This window comes from Ranitomeya imitator, chromosome 1, assembly GCF_032444005.1.
Source record: "Ranitomeya imitator isolate aRanImi1 chromosome 1, aRanImi1.pri, whole genome shotgun sequence".
Classification (NCBI taxonomy): domain Eukaryota; kingdom Metazoa; phylum Chordata; class Amphibia; order Anura; family Dendrobatidae; genus Ranitomeya; species Ranitomeya imitator.
In genome coordinates this window covers 1,220,017,349-1,220,038,874 of record NC_091282.1, presented here as the reverse complement: position 1 = coordinate 1,220,038,874, position 21,526 = coordinate 1,220,017,349, and the positions used below count along the sequence as shown (strand labels likewise).

General features: G+C 50.6%; 1 pseudogene; it reads right to left on the bottom strand.

The window, feature by feature from the left end:
* The window catches only part of LOC138657198 (vomeronasal type-2 receptor 26-like), a 76,797-nt pseudogene that overhangs the window by 19,874 nt on the left and 35,397 nt on the right, over positions 1-21,526 (bottom strand).

Genomic DNA, 21,526 nt, shown 5'->3' with positions numbered 1-21,526 from the left:
TGGTCACCATATCTCTGTTAAAAAATCAATTAAAATAAAAAATAGTTATATACTCACCCTCCGGTGTCCACCGATGCGCGCGAGCGGCGAGGCTGCTGGCAGCTTCCGTTCCCAGAGATGCATTGTGAAATTACCCAGATGACTTACTGTCAGCGCCGGTGGGCTGTAAAGCAGAGCACAGCGGTGATGTCACCGCTCTGCTTTACGGCCGGCGCTTACACAGTGCAGGGAAGCTGACGCCGGGGGACGCGACAGACACCGGAATGTAAGTATGTAGTGTTTTTTTTTTTTACATTTACAATGGTAACCAGGGTAAACATCGAGTTACTAAGCGCGGCCCTGCGCTTAGCAACCTGATGTTTACCCTGGTTACCTGGGGACTTCGGCATCATTGGTCGCTGGAGAGCTGTCTGTGTGACAGCTCTCCAGCGACCACACAGCGACGCTGCAGCGATCGGGATCGTTGTCTATATCGCTGCAGCGTCGCTTAATGTGACGGTACCTTAAGCCATAGGTTAGTTTAAGCAGCATGGCTCAAAGGCAATGGTGTATTGGAGTGGGTCTCGCCAGATACCAGGTATAAGCAAGGATCAGGACAACGAGATATGCAGGACAGTAGACACATATGAAGTGCAGGAAACATCAGATGAAGCACACCCAAATGCATGGATATACACAGAAACTGTAGACAGATAGGCAATCTGCTAACTTGATTACAGAGATACAGTTACACACGGAAATTGTACATGTATAGGCAATCTGCTAACTTGATTGCAGAGATACAGTTACACACGGAAATTGTAGATGTAAAGGCAGTTTGGTAACTTGATTACAGAGATACAGTTACACACGGAAAATGTATATGTATAGGCAATCTGCTAACTTGATTACAGAGATACAGTTACACACGGAAATTGTACATGTATAGGCAATCTGCTAACTTGATTACAGAGATACAGTTACACACGGAAATTGTACATGTATAGGCAATCTGCTAACTTGATTGCAGAGATACAGTTACACACGGAAATTGTAGATGTAAAGGCAGTTTGGTAACTTGCTTGCAGATATTAAGGACTCACCTGATGAGGGAGATTCTCTAAGCGATAAGTCATAGTGAGCAGCATAAACCAAAGATTATTGTGTCTTGACAAACTACACGTGGCTTAGAGAGGACCATAAAAATTGGGTAATCAGGACAGTGCAGTGGACAAACAATTGGAGCAGGTAGCACTGATAAAGCAGAGCTAGATACAGTGCGGGTACAATTGGAAACAGTAGCTGTATAAAAAAAACTATCTTCCAGCAGGGATTGAGTTAATGATAGGAACGCAATCTTTTATCTTCCAGATGAGCAATTAATCCCAGGTATAATGGAGAAGTAAATGCAGTCTGTTATCTCCTAGCAGGGAAACAGTTAATAGCAGCACCATATCCAAACTAGGACTTGCAGCAGGTAAGTAGTTAACCAAAGCATAGAAGTGTAGGGTAGGCAAACTGGAGACCTGTATGAAAAGATGATTTGATTGCAGAAACCAGTTGTGAATAACTTTGACAATAGTTGGAAGAAGTTGATGAGGACACCACTTATTTAGTTGGTGTCAGCTTGGAAATAATGCTGATTGTAATTTTGCGAGGACTATTAGAGAAAATATCAGACATTTCTATGCAGAAAACCAAGTGAAGTAGTAGGAAACTTCTGACACACTTGAGGCAGATGTGGACAATGCTACTTAATACTCAAGTACCCAATACTTGACCTCTACGTTAAGCTGGGCTTAAAAACTCAGGATAAGTGAGTAAAAGCAGCAGTATAAGTAGAATAGTAGATTATTAAAAGTGTAGGCAATACTTCACTTGCTTGAAGAGATGTGGTTACACACAGTTAAACAATCAGATGACTTATGAAAGAGATACAGTTACAGGAACAGAAGATCTGAGAACATAGACAGTGTATGAATAGCAGAAATGAAAAAAATTAGATACCTTGCTTCCAGAGACAAATGTGTGAACAGGACCAGTATTGGCAGAGATTCAATTCTCAGGCACCTTGTTGCAGAGAAGTTGAGAGTGCAGTATGACCAGGTTTCCCGAGACTGAGCTAAGAAGTAGTTACAGATTGCTGGATAATAGACTGGAGTTTGATTTGAAGATGAATATGAATATGAGTAATGAGTATAATGGAGGTCAATGGGAAATCCAAGCAGTTTTCCAGCAGACCCTACAAGGAGGTCTGGGGGGCAGTGAAAATGTTGAAAAAGATGGAAAAAGTGCTGAATGGAAGGAGAACAGCATGGGGAAGACCCCTTGAAGCATCTCTGCTCCCAGATCACTGCTGAGAACAATGGAGTCACATTTACTCCACTTTAAGGACTGACAATTAGTGATGAGCAAATACATTTGGCACTATTCGTTACTTGCGCGAATAGTATGGTATTGAGGCTATTCGTTACTCGGCGACTAATTAGGTATTCGCCTCGTTAGATTGGCGTGACCCTCCCAGCATGTTTGGTGCTTTTCAACCGATGAACATGCTGGACTGGCTTGTCAATCACAGCAATGCTAGCTCCATCTTTGGTGTGGCATTACTGTGTTTATCAGGCCTTACAGCATCATAGCGGATATTTAAAGGCTGCCGACACCATCTTGCGCACATTGCAGCCAGAAACAGCATGGGGAGAGAGTAGGGAGAGTGATAGGAGCATACAGTACAGACCAAAAGTTTGGACACACCTTCTCATTTAAAGATTTTTCTGTATTTTCATGACTATGAAAATTGTACATTCACACTGAAGGCATCAAAACTATGAATTAACACATGTGGAATTATATACTTAACAAAAAAGTGTGAAACAACTGAAATTATGTCTTATATTCTAGGTTCTTCAAAGTAGCCACCTTTTGCTTTGATGACTGCTTTGCACACTCTTGGCATTCTCTTGATGAGCTTGAAGAGGTAGTCACCAGGAATGGTTTTCACTTCACAGGTGTGCCCTGTCAGGTGTAATAAGTGGGAGTTCTTGCCTTATAAATGGAGTTGGGACCATCAGATGTGTTGTGCAGAAGTCTGGTGGATACACAGCTGATAGTCCTACTGAATAGATTGTTAGAATTTGTATTATGGCAAGAAAAAAGCAGCTAAGTAAAGAAAAACGAGTGACCATCATTACTTTAAGAAATGAAGGTCAGTCAGTCCGAAAAATTGGGCAAACTTTGAAAGTGTCCCCAAGTGCAGTGGCAAAAACCATCAAGCGCTACAAAGAACCTGGCTCACATGAGGACCGCCCCAGGAAAGGAAGACAAAGAGTCACCTCTGCTTCTGAGGATAAGTTTATCCGAGTCACCAGCCTCAGAAATCGCAGGTTAACAGCAGCTCAGATTAGAGACCAGGTCAATGCCACACAGAGATCTAGCAGCAGACACATCTCTACAACAACTGTTAAGAGGAGACTTTGTGCAGCAGGCCTTCATGGTAAAATAGCTGCTAGGAAACCACTGCTAAGGACAGGCAACAAGCAGAAGAGACTTGTTTGAGCTAAAGAACACAAGGAATGGACATTAGACCAGTGGAAATCTGTGCTTTGGTCTGATGAGTCCAAATTTGAGATCTTTGGTTCTAACCACCGTGTCTTTGTGTGACGCAGAAAACTTGAACGGTTCCCACCGTGAAGCATGGAGGAGGAGATGTGATGGTGTGGGGGTGCTTTGCTGGTGACACTGTTGGGGATTTATTCAAAATTGAAGGCATACTGAACCAGCATGGCTACCACAGCATCTTGCAGCGGCATGCTATTCCATCCAGGTTTGCGTTTAGTTGGACCATCATTTATTTTTCAACAGGACAATGACCCCAAACACAACTCCAGGCTGTGTAAGGGCTATTTGACCAAGAAGGAGAGTGATGGGGGTGCTACGCCAGATGACCTGGCCTCCACAGTCACCAGACCTGAACCCAATCGAGATGGTTTGGGGTGAGCTGGACCGCAGAGTGAAGGCAAAAGGGCCAACAAGTGCTAAGCATCTCTGGGAACTCCTTCAAGATTGTTGGAAAACCATTCCCGGTGACTACCTCTTGAAGCTCATCAAGAGAATGCCAAGAGTGTGCAAAGCAGTCATCAAAGCAAAAGGTGGCTACTTTGAAGAACCTAGAATATAAGACATATTTTCAGTTGTTTCACACTTTTTTGTTAAGTATATGATTCCACATGTGTTAATTCATAGCTTTGATGCCTTCAGTGTGAATGTACAATTTTTTTAGTCATGAGAATACAGAAAAATCTTTAAATGAGAAGGTGTGTCCAAACTTTTGGTCTGTACTGTATATGGAGTTATTCATTCCAAATAGCTCTTTTAAGAGCTGAAGATTGTGAACATTAGTTCTTTGTTAGGTGGAGATAGCATAGGGAGAGATTTAATAGGAGGGGTGTTATCATTATTGCAAGTACATGCTACAGATCTCTGCTATTCTGCTATTTTCCATTGTGTTGTATAGTTTAGTATTAGGAACATGGGATTAGGGAGAAATGGGGAGGGTTTCATCCACTACCATAATATACAAAGCAGCTTTTTTTTAGAGGCAAATAATATTAGGTAGCAACAGCATATACAAAACCATTTTTTGGAGCTACATAATATTCCTGTGTAGCAGCCTATAAAAAATTATTTTTTTTTTACAGCTAAATAATATTCCTCAGTGCCAGCATATAGTAACATCCATATTATTGCTAAATAATATTCCTTGTCTATTGATTAAATAGCTAATATTTATCTAGCAGCTGAGTGGCTGGTGCAAAACCTGTTGAGCTACAGAAATGTCACTATTTACCAGTAATTTCCATGAGTCTGCTGTTGGCGTCTCTCATAAATGCGATCTAAAAAATCCCAAAAACTTCTATTGGTTAAATTAATAGCGTATTTTTATCTAGTAGTTGTGCGACTGGTGCAATCAGTGCAGAGATAAGAAAAGGTCACAGTTTACTAATGGCAATAATTTTCATTAATCCACTGTTGCAGTGTGTCAGCAAGGTGATATAAAAAAAAAATTCTATTGGTTTAATAAATAGCGTATCTTTACGTAGCACTTGTGCGACTGGTGTAATCCGGGCAGAGATAAGTAAACGTCACAATTTAGGAGTGGCAATAATTTTCATTAGTCTCCTGTTGCAGTGTGTCAGCAAGGCGATATAAAAATAATTTTCTATTGGTTTAATAAATAGCGTATTTTTATCTAACAGTTGTGCAACTGGTGAAATTGGGCCAGAGATAAGCAAACGTCACAATTTAGCGGTGGCAATAATTTTCAGTCGTCCACTGTTGCAGTGTTTCTGCAAGGCAATATAAAAATAAAAATAAATTTCTATTGGTTTTATAAATGGCATATCTTTATCTAGCAGTTAGGTGACTGGCGAAAACAGCAGAGATAAGCAAACGTCACAATTTACCAGTGGCAATAATTTTTATTAGTCCGCTGTTGCAGTGTGTCAGCAAGGTGATATAAAAATAATTTTCCAATAGCGTATCTTTATCTAGCACTTGTGCGACTGGCGCAAAGCCTGTTGAGATACGCAAGCGTGACTATTTACCTGTAATTTTCATGAGACTGTTGTTACCGTGTGTAATAAAGCTGACATCTGCAAAAAAATATCCCCATATTGCTAGATACAGTGAATTTTTACATAACATTTCTGTGAGGGTATTTGTGAAAAATGAAACCAGAATTTTTTTTCATAAGCATAACGCATTCAATACGAGAAAGGGTGACATTAAAGGGAACCTGTCACCCCGTTTTTTGAGATTGAGATATAAATACTGTTAAATAGGGCCTGCGCTGTGCGTTACTATAGTGTATGTAGTGTACCCTGATTCCCCATGTATGCCGAGAAATACATTACCAAAGTCGGCGTTTTCACCTGTCAATCAGGCTGGTCTGGTCAGGTGGGCGTGTTCACAGCGTTCTTTTCTTCCCCAGGTTTCCGTTGGTGGCGTAGTGGTGTGCGCATGTCCAAGGTCCGGATTCCCTGTGCCCACGTGAAGACACAGCGTGCGATCTGCGCTGTCATTCCTTTCATCGGTGCAGGCGGCCATCTTCCTGGGGCCACGCGTGCGCAGATGTAGTGCTCTGCTGCACGGGGCTTCAGGAAAATGGCCGCGGGATGCCGCGCGTGCGCAGAAGAGATCGCGGCGGCCATTTTCCCAAAGCCGAGATGCAAACTCGGCTTTGGGAAAATGGCCGCCGCGATCTCTTCTGCGCACGCGCGGCATCCCGCGGCCATTTTCCTGAAGCCCCGTGCAGCAGAGCACTACATCTGCGCACGTGCGGCCCCAGGAAGATGGCCGCCCGCACCGATGAAAGGAATGACAGCGCAGATCGCGCGCTGTGTCTTCACGTGGGCACAGGGAATCCGGACCTTGGACATGCGCACACCACTACGCCACCAACGGAAACCTGGGGAAGAAAAGAACGCTGTGAACACGCCCACCTGACCAGACCAGCCTGATTGACAGGCGAAAACGCCGACTTTGGTAATGTATTTCTCGGCATACATGGGGAATCAGGGTACACTACATACACCATAGTAACGCACAGCACAGGCCCTATTTAACAGTATTTATATCTCAATCTCAAAAAACGGGGTGACAGGTTCCCTTTAAGGCATGTGGATGTGGTGGTGCCCGCCAAGGCAGTATGACAGATCAGGAGGTAACTGTATCTTGTTCTAGCTTCTTGTCAAAATTTGGTCAGCGCGCTACACCTCTGATGAACCCAGAAAAGTGCGAGGATGTTGTGGGTTGGATTGCAGACACAGGCTCCAGTGTCTTCATAAGCACCACCACAAAGTCTTCCACACGGTCCAGGCTCAGTAGCCAAGAGGCTGTGGCTCTGAATCCTCAACCTGGTCATTCTTCCTCCCACCATCAAGAGTCCCAGGAGACATATGACCCCAATGCTGGCAACTCTGAGAAACTGTCTACGTTCCCTTGTAATTTGTCAGGCCTCTCAACATGCACCATTAAAGATGGTCATGAGGAAGTGGAGTGCAGTGATGCTCAAACATTTGAGCACCCACGGCCAGGAGAAATCCACATTGGGGAAGGTCAATTAATGTCTGAAGAGGTGGAGGATAATCGAGACGTACAGTAGCCATCAGATCAGCCTAAAATCACAACTCAGAAGGAGGTGAGGATTGAGGAATAGGAAGCCGACATGGTCAGTGATGAGGCCACTGATCCAACCTGCATGGTGAGCACAGCAGTGCAGAGAGGGATTAATCCATAGCAGGAAAACAGGCAAGAAGAGGTAGTGGTTTGACCAGAGGGAAAACTCGGTCAACTATTTCAAAGAGCCCCTCACTCGGCTAGTAACAGGCCAAGGGTGTGTTGTTCCCCTGTATGGCAGGTTTCTTCTGAAATTCGTTTGGACAAAACAACTGCTATTTGCAGCATTTGCCAAACCAAGCTAAGAAGAGGCAAGAACTCTGACAACCTGAGCACCACCAGCATGCAAAAGCACTTGATAGCCAAGCACCCCAGTAGGTGAGTGGAACTCCTGGGTACAAAATCTGTGTCTGAGGGTGATACCATTGCCCCTACCTCTGTGTTATGTCCTTCCCAATCTGTTGTCCAGGAAGCAGGCATTGATGCCTCCTGCCAATGTGAAGGGTTAAGCTAAGAAAAATTAAAGCAGGCTTCATGTTGTGCTTTTCGACTCCATCTTGCTGTTTTAAGATAAATTTTTGTTACTAGGTAAAAGTTCATAGTTGTTATGAGACCTTGATTATTCCAGTCCGAACAAGATATGACACTGAGGGTGTATTGTTCTACAGGACCTTGACATGCAGACTGTACCTGCATTCTTATAGGTTAAGAACTGTGAGTGTGTTCTTATGTTGATTGGTTGAAGTGTAACTTGTTAGGATTATGAAAAGTGCTACACAATAAACAGGGCTCAGAGGTCTGCTCGATCCCCCCAAACAGAGACATTTGTCTCCGTCTGGTCATTTTCAGTTGCCGACAACGCCCTGTGGATCAATTTGAAAATCACTGTGTCAACCGTAAAGGGTCACTTCAGATCCTTCCTCAACAGCTTGGTGCCCAACATGGGGCCCCAAACAGGAATGCTTCTGCCCCCAGAGGACATCAAGACAAAGGACCCTCGGACCGGAAACAGGCACTGGAAATTGGGACTGATCATCCCCCACAACAACCACGGTAAGTTGGCAGTTATACTGTTCAGACTGACCGTTTGGTGTAGTTTTCCTGTGTTTGTTGCTGCAAAGAGGATCTGAGGTTTGTCCCCGATGGTGGGTGATTCTTGGGTGGAATCATATAGAGGTATAGTTCCGTTGGGGGCCCAGTGCTCGAACTGTACCTCATAAGGGATGGACACCCTGGATTGACCAGTGATTGTAATTCTCTTTATAGTCAAAATATCCTGAAATCCTGATCACTGTTAGAATCAGGCGTGGTGAGGTGATCGAAGATTGGGTAGGATACGTAACTCTGGAATATATAGATATATATATATCTCCAGGGGTATCCAGAGGGATAGTCTGAGACACCCTCCTCCTTTCACAAAGTACCGCGTTTTTTGGGTTGTCCCAGTGGGGGACAGGTAGACCCGGTGGAACAGACTATACGGCCGCTCTAGTACTAAAGTACTGAGCACAACTGAAGTAAAGATATTTAGCTCTAAAGAAGAATCAGTTTCCGTGGAAGAAAAAGAAGAATTTGTGTGAAGAAGGTTTTGTAGAAATTAATTAAGTCTGAGAACTGCTGCATTCTGTTTCTGTGTGAAATTTCTAAAAATCTGATGGGAGGGGGCAGTCTAAGCAGTTGCACGATTGCTTTTTCCTTTCTGTGTTGAGGAATGGTGTGAGTTCTTATCTCCGCTCAAGTCTTGGATGGGAGGGGGCATGTAGCTGCGCTCAAGATTCTCTGTATATTCCATCCTTGGTGTAGTACGTGCTGGGAGATCTGTGTTTTGTTTAAAGCAACAGTACTGTATTGAAGTAGAAAGAAATATTGTAAGTTGAAGTTGGAAGTTGAAAGTAAAATATGGTGCCTAGTTTTAGAAGGAAACTTGTAAGTGATTGTTTGGTTATCAGTAGTGTTGAGCGATACCTTCCGATATCGGAAAGTATCGGTATCGGTTTGGATCGGCCGATATTCAAAAAATATCGGATATCGCCGATACCGATACCCGATCCCAATGCAAGTCAATGGGACCAAAATATCGGAATTAAAATAAACCCTTTCTTTCCTTGTAGGTTCATTCTACCTGAAGGAAAACAACTAAGAATAATGTAGGATGTATGGGGGAGGTGGCGGAGACATTAAAGGCAATGAGGATTAGTCCAATCAAATAGAATAGCATGTTTTTTTTTTTTTTTTAAAGAAGTTCGGATTGAAAAAGATATTGAGTATGTAAATTTTTTTTATTTTGTCAGATATTGATGTTTCACTATTCCACGCCCTTCCCCTTCTTTTTTTTCTTTTTTTTTTTTTTCTTTTCCCACACTTTCATCTTCATCATCATCAGCATCCTTGACATCAACTTCTTCACCTTATTCATCTTCTTCTTCATCTTCTACCTATTTTTTTTTTTATTACATTCTTCATATTCATTTTCTTCAACTATTATTATTCTTCCTATTCTACATATTCTTTTTATTCCACTGTTATTATTCTTCCTATTCTACTTCTTCATCATATTCTCATTTGTGACAGGCATTCCCGTAGTTGTTATCTATAAAAGTTGGAAGATTACACCTTCCGTTCTGCCAGTCACAAAAGTTACATTTGTCCGCGTTCAGTTTGGCCTGCAGCATCAGGCTTTATCCAGGGGCACCACGAGGAGGAACGGACTCACCCCCATACACTGCTTAGTCTTCTTCTGCATATAATTTAGATAATATCTTTTGCTCTGATATTAAGTCTTATGCTTAATGTTCTTCTGCTCTTTGTTCTGCAGCCTCTTGTTCTTCTGCTTCTCGGTCTTCCATGTTGTCGTCTCCAGGGTCTTCGTCTCCAGTGTCGTCATCTCCGCCGTCGTCGTCTCAGCCGTCGTCGTCTCCGCCGTCGTCGTCGTCGTCGTCATCGGGGTGGTCTTCCGGGTCGTCGTCATCGGGGTGGTCTTCCGGGTTGTCGACGTTAGGGTCTTCAACTTGGAAATGTAGCAGAAGGTACAAGAAGGCTGAGAAAATGCCAAGAACCAGCTGATGGAACTGGAACTCGGATGGCTACCCGAAGGTTCAAGAGCCTATGGAACTACCGAGGACCAGCTGACGTTACTGGAACCCGGTTACTAAGCAGGAGGTACCCGTGCTAAAAAGCACTACCAAGGACCGCCTGACGTTGGCGGAACTCGGATACCCAGAAGGAGGCACCTAAGCCAAAGGCTCTGCCCGGAACCAGATGACGTTACTGGAACCAGGATGGGGAGCAGAAGGTACAAGAGCAAAAGACACTGCCGAGAACCAGCTGACGGTACTGGAACCCGGATGGGTAGCCGAATGTCCAAGAGCCAATGGAACTACCAAGGACCAGCTGACGTTACTGGAACCCGGTTACTAAGCAGGAGGTACCCGTGCCTGAAAGCACTACCAAGGACCACCTGACATTGGTGGAACTTGGATACCCAGAAGGAGGCACCTAAGCCAAAGGCTCTGCCCGGAACCAGCTGACGGTACTGGAACCAGGATGGGGAGCAGAAGGTACAAGAGCAAAAGACACTGCCGAGAACCAGCTGACGGTGCTGGAACCAGGTGGTGGACCCGAAGGCCCACAGGAGAGGAGAGAACAGCTAGGCCGCGAGGCAGCCGCAGTTACCGAACCCCAACAGTCCTACAGGGGGAGCTGGGCCTACTGGCACTACAGAACCAGCCTTGACTACCAGTTCACGCAGCCCACATAGGAAGCTCCTAAACTGGAGGCACCCTGGAGTTGGCTAACTCGACCGCCCCACGACGGGGCAAGCATAGGCGTCTCAGTGAAGTTGACACAACCCGGAAACAGCTGACGGTGCTGAAACCAGGCTTGGCACGAGGGAGTACCTGTGACAAGAACACTGCCGAGAACCAGCTGGCGGTGCTGGAACCCGGATGCGTTGCCCCAGTGTGCAAGAGCCAATGGCACGACCGAGGACCAGCTGACGGTGCTGGAACCCGGTTACTAAGCTGTAGGTGCCCGCGCTTAAAAGCACTACCAAGGACCGCCTGGCGTTGGCGGAACTCGGATACCCAGGAGGAGGCACCTTAGCCAAAGGCTCGGCCCGGAACCAGCTGACGGTGCTGGAACCAGGTGGTGGACCCGAAGGCCCACAGGAGAGGAGAGAACAGCTAGGCCGCGAGGCAGCCGCAGTTACCGAACCCCAACAGTCCTACAGGGGGAGCTGGGCCTACTGGCACTACAGAACCAGCCTTGACTACCAGTTCACGCAGCCCACATAGGAAGCTCCTAAACTGGAGGCACCCTGGAGTTGGCTAACTCGACCGCCCCACGACGGGGCAAGCATAGGCGTCTCAGTGAAGTTGACACAACCCGGAAACAGCTGACGGTGCTGAAACCAGGCTTGGCACGAGGGAGTACCTGTGACAAGAACACTGCCGAGAACCAGCTGGCGGTGCTGGAACCCGGATGCGTTGCCCCAGTGTGCAAGAGCCAATGGCACGACCGAGGACCAGCTGACGGTGCTGGAACCCGGTTACTAAGCTGTAGGTGCCCGCGCTTAAAAGCACTACCAAGGACCGCCTGGCGTTGGCGGAACTCGGATACCCAGGAGGAGGCACCTTAGCCAAAGGCTCGGCCCGGAACCAGCTGACGGTGCTGGAACCAGGTGGTGGACCCCAAGGCCCACAGGAGAGGAGAGAACAGCTAGGCCGCGAGGCAGCCGCAGTTACCGAACCCCAACAGTCCTACATGGGGAGCTGGGCCTACTGGCACTACAGAACCAGCCTTGACTACCAGTTCACGCAGCCCACATAGGAAGCTCCTAAACTGGAGGCACCCTGGAGTTGGCTAACTCGACCGCCCCACGACGGGGCAAGCATAGGCGTCTCAGTGAAGTTGACACAACCCGGAAACAGCTGACGGTGCTGAAACCAGGCTTGGCACGAGGGAGTACCTGTGACAAGAACACTGCCGAGAACCAGCTGGCGGTGCTGGAACCCGGATGCGTTGCCCCAGTGTGCAAGAGCCAATGGCACGACCGAGGACCAGCTGACGGTGCTGGAACCCGGTTACTAAGCTGTAGGTGCCCGCGCTTAAAAGCACTACCAAGGACCGCCTGGCGTTGGCGGAACTCGGATACCCAGGAGGAGGCACCTTAGCCAAAGGCTCGGCCCGGAACCAGCTGACGGTGCTGGAACCAGGTGGTGGACCCCAAGGCCCACAGGAGAGGAGAGAACAGCTAGGCCGCGAGGCAGCCGCAGTTACCGAACCCCAACAGTCCTACAGGGGGAGCTGGGCCTACTGGCACTACAGAACCAGCCTTGACTACCAGTTCACGCAGCCCACATAGGAAGCTCCTAAACTGGAGGCACCCTGGAGTTGGCTAACTCGACCGCCCCACGACGGGGCAAGCATAGGCGTCTCAGTGAAGTTGACACAACCCGGAAACAGCTGACGGTGCTGAAACCAGGCTTGGCACGAGGGAGTACCTGTGACAAGAACACTGCCGAGAACCAGCTGGCGGTGCTGGAACCCGGATGCGTTGCCCCAGTGTGCAAGAGCCAATGGCACGACCGAGGACCAGCTGACGGTGCTGGAACCCGGTTACTAAGCTGTAGGTGCCCGCGCTTAAAAGCACTACCAAGGACCGCCTGGCGTTGGCGGAACTCGGATACCCAGGAGGAGGCACCTAAGCCAAAGGCTCGGCCCGGAACCAGCTGACGGTGCTGGAACCAGGTGGTGGACCCCAAGGCCCACAGGAGAGGAGAGAACAGCTAGGCCGCGAGGCAGCCGCAGTTACCGAACCCCAACAGTCCTACAGGGGGAGCTGGGCCTACTGGCACTACAGAACCAGCCTTGACTACCAGTTCACGCAGCCCACATAGGAAGCTCCTAAACTGGAGGCACCCTGGAGTTGGCTAACTCGACCGCCCCACGACGGGGCAAGCATAGGCGTCTCAGTGAAGTTGACACAACCCGGAAACAGCTGACGGTGCTGAAACCAGGCTTGGCACGAGGGAGTACCTGTGACAAGAACACTGCCGAGAACCAGCTGGCGGTGCTGGAACCCGGATGCGTTGCCCCAGTGTGCAAGAGCCAATGGCACGACCGAGGACCAGCTGACGGTGCTGGAACCCGGTTACTAAGCTGTAGGTGCCCGCGCTTAAAAGCACTACCAAGGACCGCCTGGCGTTGGCGGAACTCGGATACCCAGGAGGAGGCACCTTAGCCAAAGGCTCGGCCCGGAACCAGCTGACGGTGCTGGAACCAGGTGGTGGACCCCAAGGCCCACAGGAGAGGAGAGAACAGCTAGGCCGCGAGGCAGCCGCAGTTACCGAACCCCAACAGTCCTACAGGGGGAGCTGGGCCTACTGGCACTACAGAACCAGCCTTGACTACCAGTTCACGCAGCCCACATAGGAAGCTCCTAAACTGGAGGCACCCTGGAGTTGGCTAACTCGACCGCCCCACGACGGGGCAAGCATAGGCGTCTCAGTGAAGTTGACACAACCCGGAAACAGCTGACGGTGCTGAAACCAGGCTTGGCACGAGGGAGTACCTGTGACAAGAACACTGCCGAGAACCAGCTGGCGGTGCTGGAACCCGGATGCGTTGCCCCAGTGTGCAAGAGCCAATGGCACGACCGAGGACCAGCTGACGGTGCTGGAACCCGGTTACTAAGCTGTAGGTGCCCGCGCTTAAAAGCACTACCAAGGACCGCCTGGCGTTGGCGGAACTCGGATACCCAGGAGGAGGCACCTTAGCCAAAGGCTCGGCCCGGAACCAGCTGACGGTGCTGGAACCAGGTGGTGGACCCGAAGGCCCACAGGAGAGGAGAGAACAGCTAGGCCGCGAGGCAGCCGCAGTTACCGAACCCCAACAGTCCTACAGGGGGAGCTGGGCCTACTGGCACTACAGAACCAGCCTTGACTACCAGTTCACGCAGCCCACATAGGAAGCTCCTAAACTGGAGGCACCCTGGAGTTGGCTAACTCGACCGCCCCACGACGGGGCAAGCATAGGCGTCTCAGTGAAGTTGACACAACCCGGAAACAGCTGACGGTGCTGAAACCAGGCTTGGCACGAGGGAGTACCTGTGACAAGAACACTGCCGAGAACCAGCTGGCGGTGCTGGAACCCGGATGCGTTGCCCCAGTGTGCAAGAGCCAATGGCACGACCGAGGACCAGCTGACGGTGCTGGAACCCGGTTACTAAGCTGTAGGTGCCCGCGCTTAAAAGCACTACCAAGGACCGCCTGGCGTTGGCGGAACTCGGATACCCAGGAGGAGGCACCTAAGCCAAAGGCTCGGCCCGGAACCAGCTGACGGTGCTGGAACCAGGTGGTGGACCCCAAGGCCCACAGGAGAGGAGAGAACAGCTAGGCCGCGAGGCAGCCGCAGTTACCGAACCCCAACAGTCCTACAGGGGGAGCTGGGCCTACTGGCACTACAGAACCAGCCTTGACTACCAGTTCACGCAGCCCACATAGGAAGCTCCTAAACTGGAGGCACCCTGGAGTTGGCTAACTCGACCGCCCCACGACGGGGCAAGCATAGGCGTCTCAGTGAAGTTGACACAACCCGGAAACAGCTGACGGTGCTGAAACCAGGCTTGGCACGAGGGAGTACCTGTGACAAGAACACTGCCGAGAACCAGCTGGCGGTGCTGGAACCCGGATGCGTTGCCCCAGTGTGCAAGAGCCAATGGCACGACCGAGGACCAGCTGACGGTGCTGGAACCCGGTTACTAAGCTGTAGGTGCCCGCGCTTAAAAGCACTACCAAGGACCGCCTGGCGTTGGCGGAACTCGGATACCCAGGAGGAGGCACCTAAGCCAAAGGCTCGGCCCGGAACCAGCTGACGGTGCTGGAACCAGGTGGTGGACCCCAAGGCCCACAGGAGAGGAGAGAACAGCTAGGCCGCGAGGCAGCCGCAGTTACCGAACCCCAACAGTCCTACAGGGGGAGCTGGGCCTACTGGCACTACAGAACCAGCCTTGACTACCAGTTCACGCAGCCCACATAGGAAGCTCCTAAACTGGAGGCACCCTGGAGTTGGCTAACTCGACCGCCCCACGACGGGGCAAGCATAGGCGTCTCAGTGAAGTTGACACAACCCGGAAACAGCTGACGGTGCTGAAACCAGGCTTGGCACGAGGGAGTACCTGTGACAAGAACACTGCCGAGAACCAGCTGGCGGTGCTGGAACCCGGATGCGTTGCCCCAGTGTGCAAGAGCCAATGGCACGACCGAGGACCAGCTGACGGTGCTGGAACCCGGTTACTAAGCTGTAGGTGCCCGCGCTTAAAAGCACTACCAAGGACCGCCTGGCGTTGGCGGAACTCGGATACCCAGGAGGAGGCACCTAAGCCAAAGGCTCGGCCCGGAACCAGCTGACGGTGCTGGAACCAGGTGGTGGACCCCAAGGCCCACAGGAGAGGAGAGAACAGCTAGGCCGCGAGGCAGCCGCAGTTACCGAACCCCAACAGTCCTACAGGGGGAGCTGGGCCTACTGGCACTACAGAACCAGCCTTGACTACCAGTTCACGCAGCCCACATAGGAAGCTCCTAAACTGGAGGCACCCTGGAGTTGGCTAACTCGACCGCCCCACGACGGGGCAAGCATAGGCGTCTCAGTGAAGTTGACACAACCCGGAAACAGCTGACGGTGCTGAAACCAGGCTTGGCACGAGGGAGTACCTGTGACAAGAACACTGCCGAGAACCAGCTGGCGGTGCTGGAACCCGGATGCGTTGCCCCAGTGTGCAAGAGCCAATGGCACGACCGAGGACCAGCTGACGGTGCTGGAACCCGGTTACTAAGCTGTAGGTGCCCGCGCTTAAAAGCACTACCAAGGACCGCCTGGCGTTGGCGGAACTCGGATACCCAGGAGGAGGCACCTTAGCCAAAGGCTCGGCCCGGAACCAGCTGACGGTGCTGGAACCAGGTGGTGGACCCCAAGGCCCACAGGAGAGGAGAGAACAGCTAGGCCGCGAGGCAGCCGCAGTTACCGAACCCCAACAGTCCTACAGGGGGAGCTGGGCCTACTGGCACTACAGAACCAGCCTTGACTACCAGTTCACGCAGCCCACATAGGAAGCTCCTAAACTGGAGGCACCCTGGAGTTGGCTAACTCGACCGCCCCACGACGGGGCAAGCATAGGCGTCTCAGTGAAGTTGACACAACCCGGAAACAGCTGACGGTGCTGAAACCAGGCTTGGCACGAGGGAGTACCTGTGACAAGAACACTGCCGAGAACCAGCTGGCGGTGCTGGAACCCGGATGCGTTGCCCCAGTGTGCAAGAGCCAATGGCACGACCGAGGACCAGCTGACGGTGCTGGAACCCGGTTACTAAGCTGTAGGTGCCCGCGCTTAAAAGCACTACCAAGGACCGCCTGGCGTTGGCGGAACTCGGATACCCAGGAGGAGGCACCTTAGCCAAAGGCTCGGCCCGGAACCAGCTGACGGTGCTGGAACCAGGTGGTGGACCCCAAGGCCCACAGGAGAGGAGAGAACAGCTAGGCCGCGAGGCAGCCGCAGTTACCGAACCCCAACAGTCCTACAGGGGGAGCTGGGCCTACTGGCACTACAGAACCAGCCTTGACTACCAGTTCACGCAGCCCACATAGGAAGCTCCTAAACTGGAGGCACCCTGGAGTTGGCTAACTCGACCGCCCCACGACGGGGCAAGCATAGGCGTCTCAGTGAAGTTGACACAACCCGGAAACAGCTGACGGTGCTGAAACCAGGCTTGGCACGAGGGAGTACCTGTGACAAGAACACTGCCGAGAACCAGCTGGCGGTGCTGGAACCCGGATGCGTTGCCTTGCCTATTAAAGATTGTCTTCCTAGAGCCCCAACTAGCGGTGTTGGAGCAAAGGGTAAGCAGGGGGAGATGAGTGTAGGCCGAAGCCTGCACTGGAGGCAGCTTTGTGTCTGCGTTGCGTTTGCAGGACACTTTGCCGGCTACACACTGGGGGAACAGCTGGCGTTGCTGAACCCCACTAACACAATGGCGTGTGTTTTTATCTGTGCAGCTAGCACTTGCGGGCAAAAACTTGCGATGTTAGAGCCCGTGTTGAAGCAGGAGGAGGAGGAGAGGAGCAGAGTGTAGGCCGAAGCCTAGTTGAACCAATTTCAAAGGAAACCTTTAACCCCCCCCTCAGGTGTTACAAAGTACAAGAGACACACCTTGTGCAGTATTAATGCTGCACAAGTGAAAGGTTGCTCTATTTCATTCTACTTGCACACGCTGAATGAAAGACATACACAATTTACCCCATTCTACAGTAAAACTGTAGTGGATGCGTGACTTGGTTTTTTGATGAGACGCAGCACAGGTGTCCAAAATAACGCCTTGGTGCTTGGCGCAGCTTCCTGAGCGTTGTTATTTGCTGTACAGGAGTCTGCGCTCTTGTGTTATCCCTTGGCAATGCCCTGTTAGCGCTGCCCATCTTATGACCTCATTTCATGTTGGCCGGTGCGGTTAACGATGGCCATAAATCCCAGACCCACAGTGGCTTTTCCTAAAGTCACACTGCGGTGCTGGGATTCGTGGCCTTGAGCAGTAAATATTTTGGCCGCTCACACACGTCCTTACACCTGCTTCAGACTGGGCGGCCTCTGCTGATCCCTTCTCGCATGCCGCGGCCATGAGGCTGCACAGTCTGAAGAAGGCGGAAGGAGATGAGTTAAGACAGGCGAAGATATGCACTGCTCGTGCCCATCAATCACACCCTCGCAGTCAAAATAATTAAGACAACGAGGAGCATTTTATTCAGGCAGGGCGGACGAACAGGCGCAAGTAGCCAACCAATGATGTCAGAAGACGGGAAGCGCTACCAAGGGGGGTGCTGCGTATCATTAGAAAGGAAAGTCACACCTCAGGGACAGTGGAATGGTCTCAAAGAGACACATTTTGTACGTGTTGAGTTCCACGTGGGCAAGGAGAAAACGTCAGCCACCTTGTACAAATGCAGCAGTACTGCTGTACAAGGTGGCTGTTATACATAGAAACACCTGGGGGGGTGGGGGGCAGGCTCCCTTCAATTTCAGTTCATGTTCCTGCGTGGCGTTTGCAGGTCACGTTGCAAGCTACACAGCAGGGGAACAGCTGGCGTTGCTGAACCCCACTGACACATTGACTGGTGTTTTTCTCTGTGCAGATTGCATGTCCGGGCAAAAACTAGCGGTGTTAGAGCCCAGGGTCAGCAGGAGGAGGAGGAGAGGAGCAAAGTGTAGGCCGAAGCCTGCACTGGTGGCAGCTTTTGGTCGGTTGTGCCAGCGTGGCTTGTGCTGGACACGATGCCGGCTACACAGCGGGGGAACAGCTGGCGGTGCTGAACCACACTAACACATTGGCTGGTGTTTTTCTCTGTGCAGCTAGCATGTCCGGGCAGAAACTGGCGTTGTTTGAGCCCAGGGTCAGCAGGAGGAGGAGAGGAGCAAAGTGTAGGCCGAAGCCTGCACTGGTGGCAGCTTTTGTTCTGTTGTGCCAGCGTGGCTTGTGCTGGACACGTTGCCGACTACACAGCAGGGGAACAGCTGGCGGTGCTGAACCCCACTAACACATTGGCTGGTGTTTTTCTCTGTGCAGCTAGCATTTCCGGGCAAAAACTAGCGGTGTTTGAGCCCAGGGTCAGCAGGAGGAGTAGAGGAGCAGAGTGTAGGCCGAAGCCTAGTTGAACCAATTTCAAAGGTTACCTTTAACCCCCCCCTCAGGTGTTGCAAGGTACAAGAGCCACACCTTGAACAGCATTAATGATGCACAAGTCAAAGGTTGCTCTATTTAATTTTGCTCCTTGCACACGCTGAATTAAACACGTACACTATTTAGCCCATTATACTGTCAAACAGTTGTGGAGGCGTGACTTGTCTTTTTAACGAGACGCAGCACAGGTGTCAAAATTTGCACCTAGGTACTGGGCGCAGATTCCTGAGCGTTGTTATTTGCTGTACAGGAGTCTGCGCTCTTGTGTTATCCCTTGGCAATACCCTGTTAGTGCAGGCCGTCTCATGACCTCATTTCATGTTGGCCGGTGCGGTTAACGATGGCCATAAATCCCAGACCCACAGTGGCTTTTCCTAAAGTCACACTGCGGTGCTGGGATTCATGGCCTTGTGCAGTAAATATGTTCGCCGCTCACACATGTCCTTACACCTGCTTCAGACTGGGCGGCCTCAGCTGATCCCTTATCGCATGCCGCGGCCATGAGGCCGCACAGTCAGAAGAAGGCGGAAGGAGGGGAGTGAAAACAGGGGAACATATGCACTGCTCGTGCCCATCAATCACACCCTCGCAGTCAAAATATATGAGACAACGGGGGGCGTTGTGTCGGGCAGGGGGGACGCACAGGCACAGCCAGCCAACCAATGATGTCAGGAGACGGGCAGCGCTAACAATGGGGGTGCTGCGTGTCATTACAAAGGAAAGTCACACCTCAGGGACATTGTAATGGTCTCTAATGAGACACATTTTTTACGTGTTGAGTTCCACGTGGGCAAGGAGAAAAAGTCAGCCACCTCGTACAAATGCAGCAGTACTGCTGTACAAGGTGGCTGATATACATAGAAACACCTGTGGGTGGGGGGCAGGCTCCCTTCAATTTCAGTTCATGTGCCTGCGTGGCGTTTGCAGGTCACGTTGCAAGCTGCACAGCAGGGGAACAGCTGGCGGTGCTGAACCCCACTAACACATTGGCTGGTGTTTTTCTCTGTGCAGCTAGCATGTCCGGGCAGAAACTGGCGTTGTTTGAGCCCAGGGTCAGCAGGAGGAGGAGAGGAGCAAAGTGTAGGCCGAAGCCTGCACTGGTGGCAGCTTTTGTTCTGTTGTGCCAGCGTGGCTTGTGCTGGACACGTTGCCGACTACACAGCAGGGGAACAGCTGGCGGTGCTGAACCCCACTAACACATTGGCTGGTGTTTTTCTCTGTGCAGCTAGCATTTCCGGGCAAAAACTAGCGGTGTTTGAGCCCAGGGTCAGCAGGAGGAGTAGAGGAGCAGAGTGTTGGCCAAAGCCTAGTTGAACCAATTTCAAAGGTTACCTTTAACCCCCCCCTCAGGTGTTGCAAGGTACAAGAGCCACACCTTGAACAGCATTATTGATGCACAAGTCAAAGGTTGCTCTATTTAATTTTGCTCCTTGCACACGCTGAATTAAACACGTACACTATTTAGCCCATTATACTGTCAAACAGTAGTGGAGGCGTGACTACTAGTCTTTTTAAGGAGACGCAGCACAGGTGTACAAATTTACACCTAGGTGCTGTGCGCAGATTCCTTACCGTTGTTATTTCCAGTACAGGAAACTGCGCTCTTGTGTTATCCCTTGGCAATACCCTGTTAGTGCAGGCCGTCTCATGACCTCATTTCATGTTGGCCGGTGCGGTTAACGATGGCCATAAATCCCAGACCCACAGTGGCTTTTCCTAAAGTCACACTGCGGTGCTGGGATTCGTGGCCTTGTGCAGTAAATATGTTCGCCGCTCACACATGTCCTTACACCTGCTTCAGACTGGGCGGCCTCAGCTGATCCCTTATCGCATGCCGCGGCCATGAGGCCGCACAGTCAGAAGAAGGCGGAAGGAGGGGAGTGAAAACAGGGGAACATATGCACTGCTCGTGCCCATCAATCACACCCTCGCAGTCAAAATATATGAGACAACGGGGGGCGTTGTGTCGGGCAGGGGGGACGCACAGGCACAGCCAGCCAACCAATGATGTCAGGAGACGGGCAGCGCTAACAATGGGGGTGCTGCGTGTCATTAAAAAGGAAAGTCACACCTCAGGGACATTGTAATGGTCTGTAATGAGACACATTTTGTACTTGTTGAGTTCCACGTGTGCAAGGAGAAAAAGTCAGCCACCTTGTCCAAATGCAGCAGTACTGCTGTACAAGGTGGCTGTTATACATAGAAACACCTGGGGGGGTGGGGGGCAGGCTCCCTTCAATTTCAGTTCATGTGCCTGCGTGGCGTTTGCAGGTCACGTTGCAAGCTACACAGCAGGGGAACAGCTGGCGTTGCTGAACCCCACTGACACATTGACTGGTGTTTTTCTCTGTGCAGATTGCATGTCCGGGCAAAAACTAGCGGTGTTAGAGCCCAGGGTCAGCAGGAGGAGGAGGAGAGGAGCAAAGTGTAGGCCGAAGCCTGCACTGGTGGCAGCTTTTGGTCGGTTGTGCCAGCGTGGCTTGTGCTGGACACGATGCCGGCTACACAGCGGGGGAACAGCTGGCGGTGCTGAACCACACTAACACATTGGCTGGTGTTTTTCTCTGTGCAGCTAGCATGTCCGGGCAGAAACTGGCGTTGTTTGAGCCCAGGGTCAGCAGGAGGAGGAGAGGAGCAAAGTGTAGGCC